Consider the following 25,129-nt stretch of genomic DNA (forward strand, 5'->3'; position numbering starts at 1 on the left):
GACAATTAAGAAGGAAATGAGGTAATATCATCTTAAGCCATACAACCAGCATGATGTTTGGGGACACAGGTGCCAAGAAATTGGACTGGCTTCTGTCTACCAAACATCCCTAGATAGATGTCTTTATTGTAAGGGTTTCTTGGAAAGTACCTTGGGAGCTAAACTGTTATTTGAGGTTTTCAATATTCACAGCATATATAATTGTTAAGGTTATAGCTTGGCTTCCTTGACATGTATATTTGTGCATTGTTTTTATATTATGCTTGAATCTCAGACAAAGTTTCAAAAGTGATGACAGCATTTTGTAAACAAGTTTGTGTTTGCATTTCATTCTGGTGTCAAGTTCAGAGAGTTCTTCTCTGTGTCCTGAGTTCAAAGGAAGGCAGAAAGCTTTTCAAAATTTCTGTTTGGACCTAATTACAAAGCATACTAATTCTTTTCTGCTAGAATTTTGTCTTAAGTAGTTTTATCTGTATTGTGTATATGTATGCATTCCTGCTTTTATCTTTTTGTTTCTGTGAACTTTAGCATCAATGTTATTGGCAAATAACAAACTTTCATTGTATATTATGATCAAGTTGAAATTCTCACATACCAAATGAATTCTGTAGTCTCACAATGAAAATGTTGAACTATTTATGAAATTTAAAGAGAAGTAAAATTATCCTTTCTAGACTATGGATAACTACTGTTTCATCGCTCTGCCTAGTGTACTTCTAGTATTCTGAGAAGGTTTATATTGGTTTTCATCTCTACAAAAGCTTTTATTGAACTTGATTTCAGATATCAATATTTAACTGGAGTTTACAGGCACTAGATCCCTAGTTTGAATATTAAGGGTCCTTTAGCCAACACTGAGCAATTTGGAAATCACTGTGGTTAATTAAAAAATGCTTCATGCAAAGTCCACATCACTGTTTAATTAGTTGGATACACTGAGGATCTTGGAGATATGTTGGAAAAATCTCTGACTACAACCAAAGCCTAGCTCCTAAAAATTTAAGCATTTTCAAGATCATGGAAAAAGTAAGTAGAAAGCAAAGCCTAGATCCTCTCTTAGTAAATGACTTAACTACTTAAGGGATATATATCACTGTCACAATGGCCTAGTGCTTTATCATTCCTGATGAGAAATCTTAGGAAGATATCCTGGAAGCTGATCGAATATAGGATTTAGAAGTGTAGCCAGTGGGTACAGTGCCAGCTCATGTATCCATGTATCATACGACTTGGATGACCACACTTATTTTCTGAGTCTCAGTTTCCTCAACTGAACATAATAAAAAAAAATTATCTGCCCCTAGCTTATCCCTGTGAGAATTGAATAAAATAATACAAGTGACTTACTTTGTAAGGAAATAATAATCTGAATACATCATTCCTTGGTATCCACTGAGAATTAATTACAGGATATTTGCCCATCTACAAATATCAAGATATGAGGATGATCATAGTAATATTTGTATAACATATACAAACACTCAAAGCTCCGTATTACATAAATACATCATACAATGTAAATTCTATGTAAGTAGCAGTACATTGTATTGTTTAGGGAATAATGACAAGTAGAAACACTATATGTATTCAGTGCAGATACATTTTTCAAATAATTCCAACCCACAATTGATTGACTCCCCAGATGTGGGGGTTAAGTGGACTTACATAAATATAAAATCTTCATACTAGAATCATGTCTCTGCATAAAGCAAAGGAAGTATAGGTTTTGAAGTTAGTAATGTAACATCATATTATCATAGGATGTGCAAACTAGGAAAACTAAGCACTAAGTCATTAGTAAGTTGTCCTTTAGCATGTATCAATGTAGATCCTTGCTTTTACTTTCTTTAGTTTATAGGTTTTTATTATTGTTTTCTGATTTTTATAAGTAAATATAGCTTGTGGTAATAATTCACAAGAAAGATGAAGAAAGGCTGTTGTCGAATTGGGCACTTAAGAATTTCATATTTTTTCATATTTTTCCATGTATTATTTTAAATTGTGTATATTGCTTCTTAAATATGAATAATACTTTTTTGTAAGTTTATGACTTTTTCTCTGTTATTAAATATTTACATTCTTAAGGGCTATACAGTCATTCTGACTACAGCAAAAGTACAACTAATTTAACTATTTTCATTCTTCCTACACATGTGGGGGGTTTTGATTCTTCTTCAGTAAAGATAAAATCTGCTTTAGTACTGTAATAAAATTCTCCTTTCTAATCTCTATTTTTCATTTTTAGATTTTTGTTTTGTTTTGGTTTTGGCAGTACTGGGGTTTGAATTCAAAGTCTTGTGTTTGCCAGCCTGGCATGATACCACTAAGCCACATCTCAAGTCCTTTCGATAATTTTTGTTTTTTTTTCTACCCAGGCTGGCTTTGAACTGTGATCCTCAGATCTAAGCCTCCTGAGTAACTAAGATTACAGGCATGAACCACTGGTACCCTGCCCTTTAGATAATTTTTCTCACTGTAGTGATAAGTTTCCCAACACAAACAACTTACAAGAGGAAGGAATTATTTTGGCTCACAGTTGCAGTTAGCTCAATCCATGATGCCTTGGTCCCATGTACATTCTTGAACAGAACATCTTGGTGGTAGGCACATGGGGTGGAGGAGGTTGTTCATCTCATGGCAGACAGGAAGCAAAGAGACAAGAAGAGGCTAGGACCAGGTATCAGCTTCACAGAAACACCTCCAGAGCCCTACTTCCTCTAGTAGACTCCACCTTCTAACTTTCAGACCCTTCCAAAAGAGCACCACCAAATGAGCACCAAACATCCTGTGGAGGCACAGACATTAAATATTCAGACCATAGCTGTTTCTAAAAGCTGAGTTAAATTTCCAGAAGTTCAGTCAAAAGTTGAGAATATTCCTGTAGCCTTTGAAATAAAGTGTTTCAAAAAGCACCTCCTACTAGAACTGCATGAAACTCTACATTTCTCCCCCACCTCCCATTTTGCTTTCATAGTTATAATCACAGTGCACATGTAACTGGGTCTTATTTTTTCCTTAAGATTATGCTTCATGTTTCTGCTGATTCGACATGGTTCTAGAACCACCACTTTAATAGCCCTTCTAAGTTCCATCCAATGAAAGACTATTGTTATTTAACCATTCTTATATTGTGGAACCAGAAAGTTATTTCCATTTTTCCTTGTTAAAACAGTGAATATGGGATAGAGGTTTTTCATGGTTGGTGCTATTACTATTTTTGGAACATTCTTGTACAATGGATTTCTAAATATGTAATTACGAGTCTAAAAGCATGATAGTTTAGAAGACTCTTAAAAACACATTAGGAAATTTTCTTGCAACATAGCTCTACAAATATTTGCTGTGACTAGCTGTTTATTTAACATTATCAACTTACTGGGGCTCAGTGTGTTCTTATTAGGTTTTTTGTTGTTTGTTTGTGAATTTAAAACCATAATTTAGTTTCCTCCTCTTATTCTATCAACAGGAAGCAGAATTGATGCAATATTTCTTAAAGATAGTATGCATTTTTATTTGAATATTGTCTAATGTATAATGAAAAAAAGCTTGGTTGGTGTCTTGCTAATAGCGCATAGTAAGATAATGACATCATGTATAATGTTGTGATTGGAATATTTTCTCAAAACTCGTGCTGGTATTTAAAGGCTCTGGGATCATATTTGAAGGTAGGATTTATGCAGTTTGACTAGGCCATTTAAGAAACTTTAAGATTAGACCAGGCTGAGGAGGTGGCTCAGTGGTAAAGCGCTTGCCTTGCATGCCTGAGGCCCTGGGTTCGATTCCTCAGCACCACATAAGCAAAACAAAAAAAGCCGGAAGTAGCGCTGTGGCTCAAGTGGTAGAGCGCTAGCCTTGAGCTGAAGAGCTGAGGGACAGTGCCCAGGCCCAGAGTTCAGGCCCCACAACCGGACCCCCAAAAAAAGAAATAAAAAAGAAACCTTAAGATTAGATTAATTTCATTATCATAAGAGTGGGCTCTTCATATGGACCTAAGTTTGACCTCCCACACTATACTTTGGGCTGTTCCAACACAAAGGAAGATCACAGGTTCAGCCCTTCAATCTTAGACTTCTTAGCCCCCAGAACTAGGAGCCAAATACATTTATATTGGTAATAATTTGTCTGTGTAACATTTTACCACAGTAATAGAAAATGAACCAAGATAAATGATAAGATAAAATTTCAAGACTTATAAGCAAAAGGAATCTTAGCCTAGTAGCTTGGAGACAAGTATTAACAACTTTTCAACTACTACTGATTATAATAATATAGTTGTTTTGTCATTTTTTAAACTTTGTGGCCATTCCACTTTGAACTAGTTTATGATGTACAGACAGACAAAACTGGCCCATTACAGTTTGATTCAGACCAAGAGGCTCTGGAAACTGAGATAGATCTCAGTTTATTTTAGCCCAACGGTCCCTAAAGTAATAACTTCCCATTTTCCCCCCTTCAGGATGTTTGGCCCAAATGGTAATTTGTATGCCTGAGGATTATAATTTTCTTATTTATAGTTAGCTAAAATGTTGAAAATATTTGAGTTTGTGAAAGGGCTGATTCTTAGTTTCTAAGGTCTTTGAAATACGGCTTTGCAGCTTCATGAAAAGAAAGGATTTGTTCTCTTCTTCTTTTTATTTTTCTTTTTGGTCTGAGACTGGGGCTAAAACTCCATACTTGATGCTAGTGCTCTACACATTGAGCCACATCTCCAACCCCTGCTCTCTACCTCTTTAATCTCTATTGCCTTACAATACATGAATTCCAAGCTGAGGACTCTAGAAGCTGGTCACACTCCCTTTCTTGTTCTTGGAATTCTCCTTCAGGTGTATGGACAAGTCTGAATTAGCCTCCAGTACATGAAAAACAGTGTGCATCCAATACAGAATGACCTCTTTAGGAGGTGTCCTGAATCAGCCAGGCCCCAGCCAACTGATGCACGAACAAGCCCAGTTGAGAAGAGTCGCAGCTGGCCAATCAAGGGCAGCAGAACTTACCAGGTCACTCCCAGATTCATGACCTAAACAAATTCAAATTGTTATTTTAAGCCAGTAGAGCTTAGAGCTGGGGAGGGGATTATAACATAGATTTATTGGGGTAGTAAATAATTAATTGATAAACGATCTCTGTAGCTTTGATATCCATGATCCTTACACAGAACAATGGCTGACAACTTATTTGAGAAACATAATTCCTTGATGCTATTTTTTTATTCACTCCTGGGTTCTTTTCACTATCAAGATATGTGACTGAGAATATACCATCACACTGAAACCTGTAAGCTGCATCTTAGACAGTATTTTCCATAATTCTATTATTTCTGCTTTTGGAAGTGATAGTTAAGGTAAAGGAATATTTTTTTTCGGCCATATTAAGAACCAAGTCTTTAGTCACAGTAGCTATTAACTGTGATCCTTTATGAAGCATAATAGAATCAAGGTTGCTATATCTTTAAACAGCTTCCTGAGTAGATTCTCTAGTGTCAAATTTTCTCGTAGATGTTTTTCTGAAAACAAACCTCATTTCCCAAGTTTCACTTCTGTGGTCTAATGAGGGGAGTGTGGCCTTATATAATTAGCCCATCAGTTATACTTATACTGTAAATCCTGTGTCACTAGGCTTTATTAATATCCTGGGGAATTGTTCTGCCTTTGAAGGAACTGCTTGTCAAACCTACCCCAATGAATGCTGTGAAGTAGTATTGAATATGATATGATAATCACCTGGGTCTGTGTAGATGCAATCTCACGATTTGATTTGACAGCTTAATTTATTTACTAATTAGTCTCTCTCTGGAGTGTCACTGGCTGGTATAGACACCAGCATTGCTATGACTCAAATCCTTACAGAAGTTTGGTGGTTATCCAAAGGAACTACACAGTGACAAGTATTTAAAATTTGTTAGAAATGCCAACATATTGAACCCATCTGGACTTGTCTTGGGTAGCTCTATCTGATCTTTCAGTCAATTTAATAGCATTATACAATCCAGTTGTCTAAATGAATAGCTCAAGCCCTGGAATGCTGTAAATAATAAAGTTGTCCTGTAGAGCAAAGTTATCAAGCCTAATTAAAATGTCAGGAAAGCTTTTTCAGAAAGCATTTACCTTTACCATACTATACTAACTGAAGTATTTGTTTTAAAGGCAGGCATAAATTCCTATTTCAAATTTATGAGTCATTTATCACTTCATAAAAAATTTCTACCACTGGAACCATCTATCATTGTCTGAGTCGAGCTGATGCTAACATTTTGTCTTTGGCTATTGTATCTGAAGCAGTTGATGAGAGTTTAGGCATCTGATACTGAGACAATCTCTTCTGTTTCTTGTATTTGTTTATTGGCAGGATAGTTTTGCACTGAAATATCCAGCAGGTCATGGCCAAATACTAGCTTTAATGAAGCCCAGATTTTAGGTAATTACTGGTTGTATTAATTTTTTAAAGTTGCAGTAACAAAATTACTACAAACTCAGTAGCTTAAGCAACATGACTTTATTACATTATATTCAGTCTGACAAGAATCTTACTAGGCTACCATAAAAATATCAGTGTGTCTACATTCTTTCATGAAAAGCCTAGGTGAGAATCTGTCTCCTTGCTTCTTCTAACTTCTAGAAGCTAATAATATCCATTGACTCATGCTCTTGTTGCTGCTTATCCAAAGCTCTAAACATTGCATCTCATCCATCTGGCCTTTCTTCCTCAACCAGGCCTTTTTGGATCATAATGAGCATAGACTTTCACATATTCATGGGATGGAATTGTGCTCAGTTAGATTACCAGGATAAACTCCTGTTCTCAGAACAGTATTAATTGATCATGTTTCAAAGTCTCTTACTATATAGCCTAACTTATGCACAAGTTCAGAGCTTAGGATATGGCCTTCTTTGTGGCCTTATTTGTCTATTTCACACTAAATATCTAGCTAGAGTAAGGATTAGGTTCTGTACATCCTTTGTGGGGTGTGTGTGTGTGTGTGTGTGAGTGTGTGTGTGTGTGTGTGTGTGCGTGCGTGTGTGTGTGTGTGTGTGCACGCATGTGTGTTGTTTCTGAGGGCTGAACATAGGCCCTCATGCATGCCTGATAAGTGCTGGGCCACTGAGCTGCATTTTGGCACCATTGAGTACTTTTTACAATCTGCTTCTTTAACTTCTGCTGTTGCCCTGCTTCTGTGGACAGTTGCTGATAGGTCTTTGGGAACAGATTTTAAGTCATTTTCATTGTGTCTTGAAAGCATTACAGTACGGGAACAATTGGAAATGTGTGCCTCTTTAGTTAACTTACTCTCAGAAAGGTCTCCAAATTCTCCTTGGCCTTGTATGAGGGAGCATTGGAGACTTTCTGCAAGGGCCAAGTAGCTCTCATTCTGCATCTTAGTAGAAACATTCGGGTCTCTTGATGGATTCTTAATCGCCAATGGTTGCAATCATTTTTAGTCTCATCTAATTATTTTTTTCTTCACAAAAGCCTTTCAAATCATGTTTTCTTTCCATCTAGTTTTTCAGTTGCAACATGTTCCAGTAGCCATGCCTACCACTATAGACTTAATTATATATATATATATATATATATAAATATATATATATATATGTGTGTATAATTGTAAAGATACTGTACAGAGGGGTTACAGTTACACGAGCAAGGTAATGAATCCATTTCTTATTAAGCATTGTTACCTCCTCCTTTGTTTTTCTCCTACCATCCCTTCCCTCCCCACCTCCCCATACAGACTTAATTTTAAGTAAATTTGACCTCAAAGACATCTATTGGAAAGCCATAGTCTTAGTTTCTTCTGTTTTTTTTTTCCATTTCCTTCATCTGAAAAATTTATGGATGTCAAATTAATCCTTTCCAAGATTTTAACAAAATAATTAGTCTTTTCTTGGTCTTTGCTATGATTCTGAGTTTTCATTGGCATTTTGTAGGTATCTTAAACCTTCTGAGTTTGATCAGTCTTTTAACACTTGGAAATGAGAACTGATTCCATCTCATCTCTGCACATTTGATTTTCTGGACTCTTTGCCTAAACATGCAAAGTCACAGAATAAAAAAAAAATCTACTATCAATTTATGGCAGGTGATAATATTACTGAGTATTTTATCATGGCATGATAATAGATTTGTGTCTTTTAGACCCTGGCTACAGCTTCTGTACCATCTGTAAGGGTTGCTGAAAGGAGACCACCATGTGGGTCAGGCAGAAGAGAGTTTATTTGGGAGAGCCAAACTGCCAGCCTGCACCAGATGTAGATGTGCAGAGAGAAAATGAATGGCAGAGAGAGGTTACATAGGGAAAGGTGAGGAGGAGGTGTGGCCATAGAGGATATGAAAGTGACCTCGGAGCCTGGGGAAACTCTCACTGGCTGAAAGAGGCATAACCAGGGCCAATGAGGAAGTGACCTCAGAGGATGCGAAGTGACCCCAGAGCCTGGAGTCCTTTCACTGGCTCACAGGCAGGTGACTGGCAGTCAGGTGATTGGCAGTCACAAGAGATTACTGGTTTCAAGCAGGCGATTTCTGGAAAGGGTACATGCTGTCCTTCACGAAGAGGAATGAGGGAGCCTGGGGGCTGTTCTCCCAGGCAGACCTAACACCATCTACTACCTGCTTCTACAGGCCTCAGAGTTTGTGTTTCATTGCTGATTGTATTGTTTCTGCATCCCCTACTATTTGGTATCAGTTTCTGTAATAGGATAAGATGGGAGAAATGACCTTATAGCATCAAACAAGAACAAAGAACACATGACTGTTAATTCAATGCCTCACAACAATAAATACGAATTTCTTACTTTGTGTTTCATAGCCAATATATGTAACTTTGAAGCTTCCTCTGTGTACTGTGTACTCTGGGAGCCAAGAATACAGTTTCTATCTAGAATATTGATGGTGTGGCAAAGGGAACTGAGCACGTGCACAGGGTGTAGAATTTGTATCCATTACTTACTTGCAAATTTCTTTTTGTTGTTGTTGTTGGTTTTTTGTTTGTTTTTGGGTCCATTCATGGTGCCTAAACTCTGGGCCTGGGTGCTGTCCCTCAGCTCTTCAGCTCAAGGCTAGCGCTCTACCACTTGAGCCGTAGCACCACTTCTGGCTTTTTTTTTTCTGCTTATGTGGTGCTGAGGAACTGAACCCAGGGCCTCATGCATGCAAGGCAAGCGCTCTACCACTGAGCCACCTTCCCAACCCACTTGCAAATTTCATTGAGCATGCAGAACCCAATCAGGTGTCAGTGGAGAGAGAATTCATCTATGATAGGGAAAAGGTACCAAATTCTTGGAAGATATCATTCAATTTATCCAACTATGCACAGGATTGGTTCTAGATAATCTTTTATTCAAAATACAACAAGTCTTAGACATATACAGCATTTTTTATTTTTATTTTTGGTAGTACTTGACTTTAAACTCAGGGCTTCATGATTGCTAGATAGGCACTTTACATGTCTCTTTCCCTGTATCCTCTGGTTATGTTTGAGCTATTGCCCTGCCTTTTGGTAAGGTCAGCCTGGATCACAATCCTCCTATTTTACACCCCATGGTTGGGATGACAGGTATATAGCACCATATCCAACTTTTTCTGTTGATATGGGGTCACATGTGCCTTTATTCCCAATCTGGCCTAAAGCTACTATCTTTCCAGTTCCAGCCTCCTCCATAGCTGGTACTACAGGCACATTTTACTACATCCAGCTATTTATTTAGATGGGGAGTCTTAGGAACTTTTTGTCTGGGCTGGTCTCATATTTAAAGGCTATCTCTTAAGTAGTTAGGATTACAGACAAAAGCCACTGGAACCCACCCAGAAGTTTGAGAATTTTAAACTTAACTAAAGCTTAATATTAACTGATAGAATTACTATGTCAAAATGCCTTGGGAAATTTTTACCAAAGAAAAGGATACATTTTCCTGCTTTTGTAAAAAAAAAAAAACCTGAGTTTCATTAAATTGTTTAAAACAATGCATGAGGGCTGGGAAGGTGGCTTAGTGGTAGAGTGCTTGCCTTGCATGCCTGAGGCCCTGGGTTTGATTCCTCAGCACCACATAAGCAGAAAGAAAAAAGCTGAAAGTGGCACTGTGGCTCAAGTGGTAGAGCGCTAGCCTTGAGCTAAAGAGCTGAGGGACAGACAGCACCCAGGCCCAGAGTTCAGGCCCCATGACTGGACCCAAAAACAAAAAACAAACAAACAAAAAAACCACAGTGAATGAATGATTCAGAGCTCCAAGGCATACAGTTATGTGTCAGAGGACTTGTCAAGAAAATACCTTTATTTTCTAACCAAGTAAGAGGAAGCAGTGGTCAAATTTCCATTAATGAAGTTTACTTGATTTAAAGGTGTTAAGCCATGCTGGAGCTTATTTCTATCTTGGGAAAGATGGAGAGAAAGGATTTGTGCACAGTCTGACACAGTGCGGTCCTGTCTGTGGGATGCCCCACTTCCAGGTTTAATCTGACTAACCCTGACTAACAAAAGAATCCTCTCTCACAAGGAAGAGGAGCAACCACTCAGCACAGACATGGCAAAACAACAAGCATGAGCATTTTTTTAATGACACAGGATAAAAACTGCAGGACATCCTGTAGGGGATTTATTTAGATTTGTGTAGATTATATCCTGGCATAAGGTAGTCTCAGCCTGCCTGAAATATGCCCTCCTAATGACACTTTCCCAGGTCTGTGTGCAGAAGTTAAGAAACACTGTTGTATAGTGAATGGCAAAGAATCCCCTTGTCTCAGCTCCAGCTTCTTTTGCAAGATTGTCCAAGGGTCCTGGAACATTACTGTTAGACATTTCTGCATTCTTAAAGTCCAAGAAACTTGGTGCCTCATTTAAATTTTAATCATTTTGATTATCATTGAATATTTTCTCAGCTTTTACAAAATTTTTATCTTCTATGACTTCTTTTGGTTTACATCTTCCATTAGAGTGCCTGCTTGCCTGCCTGCCTGCCTGCCTTCCTTCCTTCCTTCCTTCCTTCCTTCCTTTCTTCCTTCCTTCCTTCCTTCCTTCCTTCTTTCCTTCCTTCCTTCCTTCTTCCCTTTTCTGTGCCAGTACTGGGGCTTGAATTCAGGGCCTGGGTGCCATCTCTTAGCTTTTTCACTCAAGGCTGGCATTCTACCACTTGAGCCACAGCTCCATTTCCATCTTTTTGGTAGCTAATTGAGGACAAGATCTCACAGACTTTCTTTCCCACACTGGCTTTGAACCATGGTGCTCAGATCTCAGCCTCCTGAATAACTAGGTCTAGAGCCATTGGACCTCCCGGGGAGAATGACTTTTCTTGAAATCAGCTCTGGTTTTATTTTCCAAATCTTATTATAAAATCTGTACATACTAATTTAAAAAAAACCCTTCTCCTAAACCAAAAGCTCAGTGTAGCCTTTGAGTGCTTAAATCCATATCATGAAGAATTTACTAAGTTTCAAATTAAGAACAAATTTAGGTTGTAAGATACCAAGGGTCTCCAAAGGTATAGGATATGTGAAAAAAGTTGTCACAAAAAGATTGAGATTTGAGATTGAGAGAGATTGAGAAATGAGTTTGTTGACAAGGAGTATATATATATATATATATATATATATATATATATATATATGCATATGTGCATATGTATATATAAAAATACCATATTGTGCTTAGAGGGTTTTACCTATGTTTTGCCATTTTAACAAAGTACTCTGAATAAGTAATAATAGTATAAGTAAGAAATGACTCAAGATACAGAAAATACACTGCTTCACAGTCTCTAGTAATTTCACCCATATGAGCTAATGACATTTAAAAAAAACTTTAAATCTTCTTTTATATCTGCTATTTAACAACAGCAACTATATACATACATATGTGCATATATGCATATTTAGCTGATTCCAAAATTTTACTTAAGGTAGTCTACAAATGTCTTAACAATATGACTCTTTGTCATTGAATGAACAAGAAATACGAATTCCAGGCAGTTAATTATGGACTAGCACCAGGTGCCTAACATACTTTAATTTCTTTTAAATTATTTACTATATCACCTCTATGTAGAATAAAAATTGGCTTATTGTGCTATCTCCTGTAGCTGCTCTGAAGTGAGACACCATGAAGATGACTAAATCATTTCAGACACATGAGGATGAGGTGGAAGCAAACTCAAAGGCAAGCACTGATTCAACTTCGTCAGTGGCTGGAAACCTAAATAGAAATTCCTACAGGGCTTCTCTCAGGCCTCCTTAGAGACCAGCCAAGTCTAGGCTGCTTTCATGGTAGCCTCACCTCACCCTAGCTTTTTGCCTACCTCCTCCTTTGATGCAAACAAGCAAAGGGCTTTTGAACATAGATACTTGAGGATCAGTCTCCATGGTGACATTTAGAAAATGCTGGTTATTGAGGCTAATGGGGCTATGAAGAGTTTCCATATTTCCTAATTTTTAGGATATATATATTGAATTTTTGCCATTTAACAAAGCAGTTTATGTACACCAGAAAAGTGAGGAAAGAGGTAGGTTGGAAGGGGTGGGTGAGACAGTGGAAAGGGGTGACATGGATCAAGATGCAGTGTATTTGTAACCTGCTTTGTTGAATGGCAACTCCTTTTATAGCTACTTAAAGATAACAAGATATTTTTTATTTTTTGGGTCCGGTCGTGGGGCCTGAACTCTGGGCCTGGGCGCTGTCCTTCAGCTCTTCAGCTCAAGGCTAGTGCTCTACCACTTGAGCCACAATGCCACTTCCGGCTTTTTTCTTTTTGCTTATGTGGTGTTGAGGAATCGAACCCAGGGCCTCAGGCATGCAAGGCAAGCGCTCTACCACTGAGCCACCTGCCCAGCCCCCAATAAGGTATTTTTTAAAAAGGAATCTCAGTAGTGAAGGATTTGAGCACCTTACTGACTGTAGGACTACTGTCTTCTATGTCTTTGTCTACATCAAAGTTTGTCTTGGCCAGAGGCAACTGCTCATAAAATGGAGTACTATTTTCTTTGGGCACATCTGTCTGCAGTACAAGGTGGCCAAAAGTATAATATGTATGAAACCAGATAGGGTTTCTTTAGTTGCAATTATTCATATTGTTTTCTAGATTCAGAATTCCTCTGTGAAGCATGCTGTTAATGAACATGCTGCTACAATTAAAAATGTTACCTATCCACACATTGTAGACAACATTGTGTGTATTTGTGTGTAAGAGAAAAAAACTCTTAGGGAGCATGCTGTGTGTGTGTGTGTGTGTGTGTGTGTGTGTGTGTGTGTGTGTGTGTGTGTGTGTGTGTGTGTGTGTGTGTTGTGCCCTGTCTCTAACAGAATTCCTATTGCTGTCCTAGATATGTTCAGAAGGATTATCAAGATCTTATTTAATTTCTAGCTCTACACTTGGACATCTATGACTTAGGAAAAAATGCTTGATCATCTCTGGGTCTGTTTCCTCATTTGTAACACAAGAATACTATACTAATATTAAAGAGTAAAAGCAAGAATAAAATGAAATAAATTCTGTGCTATTCCCCTACATTTTTTTTGTCAGTCATGGGGCTTGAACTCTGGACCTGGGGACTGTCCTTCAGCTCTTCAGCTCAAGGCAAGAGCTCTACCACTTGAGCCACAACACCACTTCCAGTTTTCTGGTGGTTTATTGGAGATAAGAGTTTCACCGGCTTTCCTGCCTGGGCTGGCTTTGAAGAGCAATCCTCAGATCTCAGCCTCCTGAGTAGCTGGGATTACCAGCGCCTGGTTTCCCCTACATTTAAATACTAGAATTGTCTAAGTGAAGTTCTCCACCTCCATAGAGATATTATCTCTATAAATATATTTATAAGGTATATAGTTGTATTATATATTTTTATTATGAATATTTTGTAAATATATTTATTCCATATAAATATATTTATAATTAGAGATATATGTATATATTTAAAACTGTTTTTATTTATGATGTACTATACTGATCTTTTATACCACAATTAGATCATTGTGTCCTTTCTTTATGTTTTTCTTAAGATTCTCTTGATATTTCCCTTTTTTCTTGATTAAAACTACCAGGATACTCAAGAGGAGTTTCTGTTGGCTTTTAGGTGCTAGAAATTCTGTCCCAATCTTTATTTGATTCCTTGTCTGTGAAAAATTATCCTTCGCCCCTGAGAGGTCAGTACTGCGGGCCTACGTTATCCTCCATCCCCAGTTGTTCAGGGTAGGCCAGTAGCATGGGGCAGGCCGGCTGTCCATCTGTCGGTAAATGTCATGTCAGTGGTTTCTATGTGAATTCTCCCCACCCCATCTCTCTCTACCCTTGGACCATCTGTTACCATCTGTTACCTGAGCATCTTTGAACTCCCTCTGAAGAGGTACTGTGTTTCTTGAAGCTGTTGCTGTGCTTGTTCATTTCCTTACAACTAGGCATGGATGGTATGTTTTGATAACCCCTCATCACCAAGCACCATGGCAGTGTGTGTGTGTATGTGTGTGTGTGTGTGTGTGTGTGTGACACACACATGTGCCACTGAGTTGAAAGAATGGATGAAAGATGGTGTTTAACATTTCCTCAGAGACTCCTCCACCTGAATCTCTTACTGCCCCCAGAAGTCCTGGTACCTATGATGATACAGGTCTATCTTGGAAGGAGGCACATTAGCAGCCTCAGCCCTGCTACAGTTTCCACAGTAGGACAGGGCTCTGAGTGTGGGGCTCACATGTTTGTGGAGGATTAGCGTCGTTGGGTATTTTGACCCTAGGATGTTGCTCTTTCTTGACAGGAAGTAAGATGCGATGAAGAAAAGGCATCAGGAAGATGATGGCCAGGGGCTGGTGCCTTTAAGACAATGATCGAAGACATAGATAGGAAGTGGGGCACAACCAAAGCCCTTTCAAAGAGCTTGTATTGTGAGTTTCCTATTAGAGTGAGGATTATAACAGAAATTATGAGATAATTTCCACTCCCATCGTCTTACCCAATTTTGTTGTTGCTCTTCTTCTAATAGTCTAGATGTTTTTGACATGCTATATGTTATAATTTACTTGTTACATTCATTTCATGTAATAGTGTAACATGTTAGGATGATACTATTGATCTAATAAGATTTTTTAGTTTTTAATTTTATATTAAAATTACTTTTCGCTTCCTATTATTTTTATAACCCTTCTCTTACCTGTCTATACATCACATTGCAAGCCTGTTATTTTCTTCAGTGTTCTAGTTACTTCTTTTCTTTTATAATTCTGCTTATTCTAGTTCTTAATTATTTACTATCCCTTATATTTTGCTTGGAGTAAGGGAGCTTAATACACGTATCCTGTTACAAGTTAGGAGTAATCAACTATTTGGGTTAGACATATGCAGATCTATCAGATATTTGTCTGATACAGTTATGTTTCAGGCACTGTGAGTATATAGCTATATGCTACTGGGAGCAAGGCATTAATTAATGAAATGATGTCTGCATCCACAGAAGCTTAGAGTCCAGTAGAGGCAATGAGATACTTGCATGATTAACTAATTAGCTAATGTGATCTAAGCATATGTCACAACAGGATAGGTTGAAATAATATGTTAAGTGTGAGCATGAGACCAATAGGGCAAGAAGCTACTACTATAAAATGTGTGTTACTTGTGATGTTCAGATTCATGTAGGAGGAGAAAGTGCAAAGGGTCTAGCAACCTCAGATCATAGGTGAAGGGTTCTCTGAAGATCAGGGGATCTGAGAACATTCAGGCTCAGACGGGAATGGATTTCAAGTCACTTGCTTGAAATACTCTACCAACTGTCCTGAAAATTTTGGTAAAAGTTGATCATTTTGTACCTCTTAGATTGATCTCTTGCTCAGGTCATGGCTCTAAGCATTTGTACCAGTCCAGAGAAAATGCATTAGGGTAGAAAAAAATCTGTATAGAACAAGATAATACTGTGTTTTACCCTTAATTTTTTTCTAGCTAGGAAAAAATGGTTCTTAACTAAGAAACTGTGGGAAAGGTTGTTATGTAAGCCAAAGAACAGAGCCTGTGCTACTATTATACAAGTATATATAAGCATGTATTGATATATACGTATCTATACATAAAATATGTGTATGAGATGTAGGCATATAATTCAAAATCCTCATGATAAATTCTTGTCATAAGCAAGAACAGACCCAGAAAAAGACCCAAACACCTCATATTTATTAGACAAACTGATGCCTTATTCCTTGGGTGCTGTTCACTGGTTACAGAGCAAAAGCAAGCTAAATTTTTTTTATCTGTAACATGAGCCACTATCCCTCTTGTAAGTGTTGAAGAAAGGTAAGCAGAGAAAAAACAGATGCCAGTTTTGTCCTATTTTCTTCAAAAGGACAAAAAGAAAGCCTAAAACATGCCTATTTTTTTAAGAGAACTTGGATCAAGTGCTTAGTGTCGGTGAAAGCAATGTGCTCTAGCCAAAGATTGCACTTGAAGGATAGATGGCCTTAAGGTCATGGATGGGCTGAAAAAAAAAATAACTTCCACACTATATGACAGCATAGAAATCAGAAAGCATTGTGGAACCAGAATAGAGACACCATCCTGTCCAACTTTCATTTCACTAGTGTGAGCATTTCTCTATCTCACAAACACTCAGAGGAGATTACCCTTATTCCCTGATGTAGTCAGTGTGGTGGTAGATTTCATGAAGGGTAGAAACCAATTGTATTCTCCATGGGGAATCATTTTATCTACGTTCTGTAGTATTCCAAGAGCTAATGAGCGATGGATATCAACCAATGCAAGGTATATTGGTTTTCTCTTGCTGTCTTAACAGATTTCCATTATTATTTTACTGTTCTGTGAGTCTTAGGTCTCAAGATTGTATGGTTCAGTGAAATCTTACTTAGCATTGGGTATGGTTGCAGGCATGAGTCTGTTCTGAGCTTAATTAGATTGTGGAATGAATTCCATCTTTTCTACACAATGTGGATCCTTAGGTGAGCCCTAACTTTTGTGAGTCGCTATGTGGTTCAACATTCTGTGATTCTGGCTACATTTTTCAGATTCTTAACTGTATTTCTTCCCTGGGTCCTCTGGTTTCGATTGGGTCCACATGGGTAATCTAAAATAATTGTCTTATTTTCAGAACTCTAATCTGAATTTCATCTGTAAAGATCCTTTGCCATGTCATATAATATTCATAAGTTCTAGAGAGTAGAATGTATCTCTCTGTTGGAGGTCATTCTTCCTGCTTAAAAAGTTAAAAGCTATTTATCACTCCTTATCTATTTTCAGAGCATGCTGTCCTTTGAAACAAACCAGTTTGGAAACTCCTGCCATCTGACACACATGAAATGTAGCTTCTCTGGGGAAGAAGGGCACTTACTGGTACCGAAAAGACACTGATTTGGTCCAAATATGAGCTTGGTTTTGTGGGGTTTATTTAACTTTTCTTCCTCCATGTCGGTTGTGTTTCTCAGCTATAGGATCTCTTTTCTAGATGACTAAAATTTTACAAAGTGATTTTTAACTGGTCTATATTGCATTAGACCTAAATACTTGTCTGAACATATTACACTCCCAACAATGTTCAAACAGATGGCCTCATTTCCTGATAATAGTGTTGGAAAATGTCGGTGCTGAATTACCTGTCATCTTTTGGTAGGACTAGACTGGGAGAAGAGCCCCAGGTTGCCTGACAAGAGGCCACTCTTGTCAATGAGGATGTGTTGAGTTAGGCTCTACCTCATATGGAGATGAGGTAGACTAGGAAACAAAATCCTTAGTCCTGAGGTAGTGATGCTTCCATCTGTGTTATCCATTCACCTGTTGAGTTTTTGCCCTGCTCAAATGAATAGTCATATTCTTCTTTTCTTCCTTTTTTTTCAGCATACAGTTTCCTTAAACTTTTAAAAAAATAAATTGAAGAAAAGGAAGTCATCCGTGATTATTGGAAAAATCCTTATTCTTTAGGCTGATCTTTTCCTTCTCCCTTTGTCTTCAGTCATTCTGGGATAATTGTAAGATTTCTATCAGGAAGCGAATGGCCAGCCGCAGAGAAGAGAAATGCAGTTTTATCTGCTCCTCATTTTCAGTGCTGACATAAGGATGGGGAACTGAGGTAAAAACCATTTACCAGAGGGGTTGGGCTCTATGCTCATCTTTACTAAGATCTCCGTGAAAATCATGAGGAACTCATTCCTTCTTCATGAATAGCTGAATTAAGAACTAGACATGTAATCTGTCCTGGAAATCATCATTTCTCATTGTACGAAATAAAGAATCTGGACCAGGAAAAGCTAACTTTTTTATGTATGGCCATATAACACAAACAATGTGTAAAATTTCTCATCCACTGTCTACAAAAATTAATTTCCCTCCTTGATACAGATGGAGAAGCTGAGGCCAGAACAAAACTCTTATGTCCTTTCTTCACACACATTTCCTCTCAGCTGGTTTCTGGTGGGTATGGAGCAGTATTAGCTGAGTGGGTATGATTCTATCAGGGAATCTATACAGTAGAAAGCACCCAGTAGATCATTACCTATATCCTCACATACTGTTAGTGTGCTTCCATCATTTGTTTCCTACTAATAAATCACTATAAGCTTGAGACTTTTGTGTTGACAAGCTCATTTTCTCTTAGCTCAGGTACATTCTCTAGCTCTGATGATATATGTCCAGACCTTATCCTTGCATGACATCCTATATAAATAATTTCTCTTCATTTGAAAGTCCTTTTTCTCTTTGAAATTCACCTAAAATTTAATGAGGAAAAAATATCCGTTCTGCATTCTCACTGGTAAGTCAGAAGTCTTGCAGAAGTCTTGTAGATCCTATCGGCCTGCATTAGGAACAATCCAATGAAAAATCCCTTTCCTGGACTGACATTTTGCAAATGAAGTCTGCAGCCTCTTGAACTTCATTATAGCTTCATGAATATTGGAAGACTTCAAAATTTGACTGTGGTTTTGAAACTCAGCCAGGAGAGTATTAATGCCATTTGTGTTTATGTAATATCCTTTCTTGCAACTGTTTTAAAGCACCTAACACGTTATTTTTATATATCCACAACATGCATAAGAGTTGTTAAGTAGAAGGCTTTACTCTGCTCCTTTAATAAGTAGGAGTCCTAAGAATCAATAAATTGGCACAGGGACTAACACTGCACAATACCTTAGATAATACCTTATGATCTGAATTTCTCCCTGAGAAAGTTGTTTCCATTATGCAAATGCATATTTCATTTGCATCTCATTGTGTTAGCGAGTCATTGAACCTCAATTCTTCTTCAGCTGTCAATCTCAATTTCTTTGCCCCCTTTTGCTTCGTGTGCCCACCCACTTGATTTCCATCAATAACTTCTTCCTACTCCAACTCCTAGAACATGACTCTTGATCTTTAAAGTACAAGAGACTTCCAGGGTGCTCTAGGCCCTGAAAAAAATGATTTTTTCCCCATTCCATAATGGAGCAAAAGAAGCTGAATTTTTTAATGTATTAAAAGTTTTAAAAGTATGCAGTGTTAACAGTAATTGAGAAAAGTGCCTCATGATCAGTTCCAGTGCAAAGAAGGGAAGTTGGAAATAGCATTTGTTAGAATTTCAGGCCAATGAACTATCTGTAGGAAATTCCAGGCCATTCATTCTGTTCAGGCTGAGTTCCCAGGAAGCAGAGCTGATGGCAGAGATTCCTTTGCTAATCATCTATTGAGGGGTGCTCTCAAGAGGAAGAAAAAGCAGAATAACGTTGAAGAATAAATAGCTAAGCAACATCTCTGCTGGAGATGGGGGATTCTCTGGAGGACAGAAGTTGGTAGGTGTGGGTAGTTATTAACAACACCGTGGGTATTCTGGCTGGTTAAGGTGATCCTGGCAGAGTTCCAATAGTATCTACCATGTCTTTTTCTTAAGAACTTTTGTCCCTTTATCTTGGCTTTTCTGGCCAGGAATAATAACTCTTCTCCTTTGTCTAAGACATAGTCCCACCTCAAACCTACTTCAAGTATGTGACTCTATACCATTTCTATGCCTCGGCTCCTTTACTAATAACTTATATGTTGCCACAGTCTCTGGGAAAACTACTCACTAATCATTTACCGAGAGAAAAATTCCTTGTCCAGAACTTTCCTATGGGAAAGTTACCCACTCTGATGGCCATCAACTTTTCATGACTCTTTTCAAAAATTGTATTGTTAAGTAATTGAAAAAGAAGTTACAATTCCATAGGTCAGGTTATTAGAACCATGCATATTGACCAATATCACCCCTTTCACTATTCTTCCCCTCCCATCCCTACCCTCAAGTTACATCGTTCAATTTTACATGGTGTTCCTGAATATACTAACTGAGTTTGCCCTCCCTCCCTGCCTCCGTTCTTATGCCCCACCCCCATCACACATACTTTGGCCTCCTTCCAAAACATGTTTCCACTTCCAACCCAGGGTTTCCTATTCCTGTTGAACTTATTTATCATACCCTACCCCTATTTCTAGGAAGGACTTCTGGGTTGCATAACTCCAAGGATGACATCATCATCATCATCATCATCATCATCATCATCATCATGTTCTCTAAGAATGGCTCTCCTAGAAAAGCTTTTGCTTTATGTTTTTCTAGTACTGGTATTTCTACTCCTCTTTCTGCTTTAATTAAGACAGAAAGATGGTAAAATTATAAGAGGTCATCAAATGTTCTCATATGTCTGACTAATAAAGGAATTTAATGCTTCAATAAAAAGACTTTACTGAGGAGAGCCATTTCTACAATCTTAATGATACAAAGCTAGCAATCTTCATTAAATCACATATGGAAACTAAGGGACACGTATATTAAGCAGCTTCCTAGTTCCTGGGATTGCTGCCTGAACACGACTTGGCCTCCTATAGATTTTGAGGTCTGTATGTTATGGCAGAAATTCAGAGGTATTGCTTTCAGCTACTTCCCTGGCAAGAATTTCCTGTTCTAAAGATGCAGCATGAACATGTGCATGGTAAAGCAGACTTACGCCTTGTGTTTATTTACCACAAAATTCCAAAGGTAGAAAGATACATCAATAGCTCTTTGAAAATAATTTGATAAAATAAATGTTATCACCATCAATGTTGTGGCAACAGACAGGGCTATACCATGTGCGAAAGAAAAAAATGATTACTCCTTTAAAAATAATGATTACTCCTTGTTGAGGAGGCATATATTTATTTAAAAAAAAATGGTAGTATCCAGAGTGGGTCAGAATGTGGTGACATGGGCACTTAAATGTTGCAGCTGATAGTCATCAGAATGGTATTGGTTTCCTGGATGAAAATGTTTCGATATGCGTTAAAAGTCTAAAGAAACCTCTTCATTGAGAAATTTTACAACAAGGGATTTATAACTGGGTAACAAATTTTTTTGTCAAGGAGATGATCAGCCACTCAAGGATAGAAATGTGTGTACAAACAAAGGAAAAAAACTCAACTAGAGTCCTAGCCTCTAAAAGGACAAATTTAGGTCAATTTTGGAAGATAATAGACTCATTTTGGAGGGCTGCATCAAGTATAGTTCTTTTTCAACGATGATCAGACTCAAATTCACAGGTTCTTAAGTCTAGGATTGGCTAAGCATGAGCAAGACTAATGGGGCTAAAACTAGTTTTGTCTAGGAAGTTTAGGCCCCACGAGTCTTTTTATGTGCCTTCACCCATCCTGTTTCAACTTTCAATGTAATTTGAGTCCAAATCCTAAATATGTTAACTTTATTTTTGTAGTTCATCTGTCTTCCTTGGGAAGAAGTAGTGTATATCTGAGGCTTACAGAAAGACTTATGAGTTCGTGGGCATTGTTTTTTTTGTCGGTCGTGGGGCTTGAACTCTGGGCCTGGGCGCTATCCCTCAGCTCTTCAGCTCAGGGCGAGCACTCTACCACTTGAGCTACAGTGGTTTTCTGGTGGTTTATTGGAGATAGGAGTCTCACGGTCTTTCCTGCCCGGGCTGGCTTTGAACCGTGATCCTCAGATCTCAGCCTCCTGAGTACCTAGGATTACAGGTGTGAGCCACCAGCGCCCAGCTGCGTATTCTTAATAGTCATAGTAGGCCAGGTACAGCCTAAAGGACTAGGATTAAAAAATAATGTTTATCATAATCAAGAAGGAGCCTGAACAATAAGAATTCAAATATGAAGCCCTTTCACTCACTGCTTAACGTCCAACAAATACTGGCTTTTACTATTATTATCTTTCCTAACCCTGTTTCTAAAAGCTCAGCTTTTAGAAATGAGCCGGTGGCTCATGCCTATAATCCTAGCTACTTAGGAGGCTGAGATCTGAGAATCATGGTTTGAAGCCAGCACATGCCAGAAAATTCATAAGACACTTATTCCCCAATTAACATCAAAAAAATCTAGAAGCTTAAGTAGAGTGCTAGCCCTAAGCCAAAAGAGCTCAAAGATTGCCCTAAGGCCTTGAGGGTTTTTTTTCCCCTAATATATATATTTATTTATTTATTTAAACCTGCTCTGAGTTGTCCCAGACAGGTTTACTGACAACTTCTTTCTTTTTTCTCTAGCATCTCTTAAGCACCTGGATCAGCAGTAACAACAACAACAAAAGCTTACCTCCTTCCTGTTCCACTGGCTAGCTCTCTTCTGTTGTGTACCTCTCAATATGCATGCTCCTTAAGAGTCCCTTCAGCTTCTTCCCCCTTTCCTCACTCTTGATTTGTAACAAATTAAATCCAACCTCTGCCGTGAAGCTCACCTGGGAGGCTGAGTGGCACATTCCTTTCCTATAGATGGAAACACATTTTGACGCTTTATTGTATGAAAACAGCACAGTTAGACATATGGATTGTGTTCTATGTATGACCAACTGGGCAGTTCTCAAGCTAGAATTACAATCGCTGCTGTGTGACATTCCTTCTTCTCTTGAATAACTGCAGCAAATGATCTAGCAGTTTCACTTTAATTTTACCCTTAAAGTTGTTAGAAGTTCCTATTATTCTATGTACTGATATCCTCATTCCATCAGAGAACTGAACACATATGAAACATGAAACAATTCTCTTCCAGCTACACTCAGTTCACAACATAATTTCTCCCTTAAAGTGGCTTAAAAACATTCTTACTGCTTCAGCCTGAAATAATTTTTCTTCCATCTTTACACAACTCCTTGTCTTACTTCTACAATTAAGGGCTCCTAATTTGACTAACCCATTAAATAGGCACTTCATTTTATATTGCAATTTTTATTCAATAATCTCCAGCAATAGCTTATCGTCATCATATCAGCTTTCCTTGTGAATGTTGTTAAATTTATTATTGTCACTGTGAGCAACAATCAAGCCTTTTTAGATTTATCCTGTTAGTCTTTACCTCTGAGCCCAATTGTGATCATGTAGACAATTGTCTTCCAGCATTCACTACTGTGGGAAGACAAGCAAGGTATGCTTAGCATCACAGGTAGAGTCTACTCTGGTCCTGGGATAGTGGTTGTGCAGTTGGCAGTGGAATCTGAGAAAGTATTGGGATGGATTTCTGGCAGTACAATTGCCCTTAGCCATCCTTTGCTTTTGTATCACAAGCTGCTCTATTACTGGCATCACAAAAGCAGTGAACAGTAGGAAGCCATGGACAATAGGAACTCACACTAAACCACATTATCCCTTGGCATACAACTAGGCCTTTCCTCTCAGCTGATAGAACTTGAATGAAATCCAAGGAGTTTTGTATGCTGCTCATTTATGAGAGCAATTGCAGACATACCTGATGTAGCAATTCAACAGATTTTATGGCAAAGGGAAATTGTTGTCTTCACTTTAGAGTTCTGTGAACTTTCAGGGTACACAGTTTCAGAAATCCATGCCAGATATGTTCTTAAAGAAGAAGCTGTTAAAGGCCTTTCTATTGATTAGAGACAGGTGTCACATTTGATCAATGTGGAAGGCAAATACATACCAATTGTTTATCTGCTTCTTCTTTTTTTCAAATATTTCTAAGATGAACAGGGTGAAAATGAGTCCTTGATGCCAGTGCTCATTTCTCTGCATCCTGACAATTCAATTGCTTTCTTGTCCATACAGAAGAGTAGAGTTCATCTCTGTTCCTGTTCTTTGGTTCCTAGCTGTGTAAGAAACCACGACAGAGGAGCCAATGCATACCTCCAACCTCAGTTACTATGTCGAAACACATCAACATTCCCTTGTATTAAGTTCTCGGAGATAATGCTTCAAAGAAGCCCCTAAGTAATATAGCCCCTTGACTACTCAAACTCAAGTCATGCGCAAGGATATGTACATATGATTAAAAACAATATTTGTATTATCATCCAATTTTGTACCCAGGGCCAGGAATTCCTCAAATAATGGAGTTTGGTTTAAATCCATGACAACAATGTGAAGTTTTTATATTAACTTAGTTATCCACTGTTTATTTCTTCAAACTAGCCATAGTCATAACTAACAAAGTCAGGCATAGAATTGAGAATACCATTTTTCAGAAGTGAATTTCTTTCTAGGTGACTGACTTTCATCTTCGATATTAACCTTCTCTCTGCAGAATGAATGCAGCATCTACATCAAAGAGCCATAAAAGTAACTCAGCATCTATCTCCATATCACTCATGAAAAATAAATCATGACAACCAAATCATGTGATAAAATGCTTATCATTCCTGCCTTCTTGATTATGAATCTTGACTATTTGCCGTCTCTGGTCTACATGTTCTCTCTAGAATTGGCTCCTTGTTTATTGAGACAAACAGATACATTGGAGAGAAGTGGGTAATTTGAATTCCAAATCCTAGCTGAAAACAATTTTCTTATTAGAAAAAAATGGGGGCACTAAAATGAAAAAGGAGAAGAATAGCTAAAGAATCACTTTGACACATTTATGTTTTTCTTACAAGCTGATCTAAGAAAAACAAGAAGCCAACAGGAAAACTCTGGACACGACCAATTAGTATTCCAGTCACTGAATCCCAAGAAAGCAACGTTTCCTCCAAACACTACCAAAGTTCCACAGTCAACAGAAACAGTGCCCCACAGATGGTAAATTCCCTATGTTCTGAAACCATATTATTTTGAAGAGTATGTTTTGATCATTCTGAACCAGGTCAGTTGGCAAAGACTTGCCTCTAACAATGTAGTTACCTTCATTACAGGCATTGAGTGCGGGTGTTTCTTGAATGGATTCCTTGAGGCAACCTAGAACCTCTTTATAATTGTTTCTTTTTATCCAGTGCACCC

At 38.0% G+C, this 25,129-nt stretch overlaps 1 protein-coding gene across 1 annotated transcript in view; it reads left to right on the forward strand.

Moving 5' to 3' along the window:
• Grm1 (glutamate metabotropic receptor 1) overlaps positions 1-25,129 on the forward strand; it is a 305,542-nt gene that overhangs the window by 211,626 nt on the left and 68,787 nt on the right. The window lies entirely within an intron of this gene.

The sequence above is a fragment of the Dipodomys spectabilis genome, unplaced genomic scaffold (assembly GCF_019054845.1).
Source record: "Dipodomys spectabilis isolate Male_0828 unplaced genomic scaffold, ASM1905484v1 ptg000001l, whole genome shotgun sequence".
In the NCBI taxonomy this organism is placed as follows: domain Eukaryota; kingdom Metazoa; phylum Chordata; class Mammalia; order Rodentia; family Heteromyidae; genus Dipodomys; species Dipodomys spectabilis.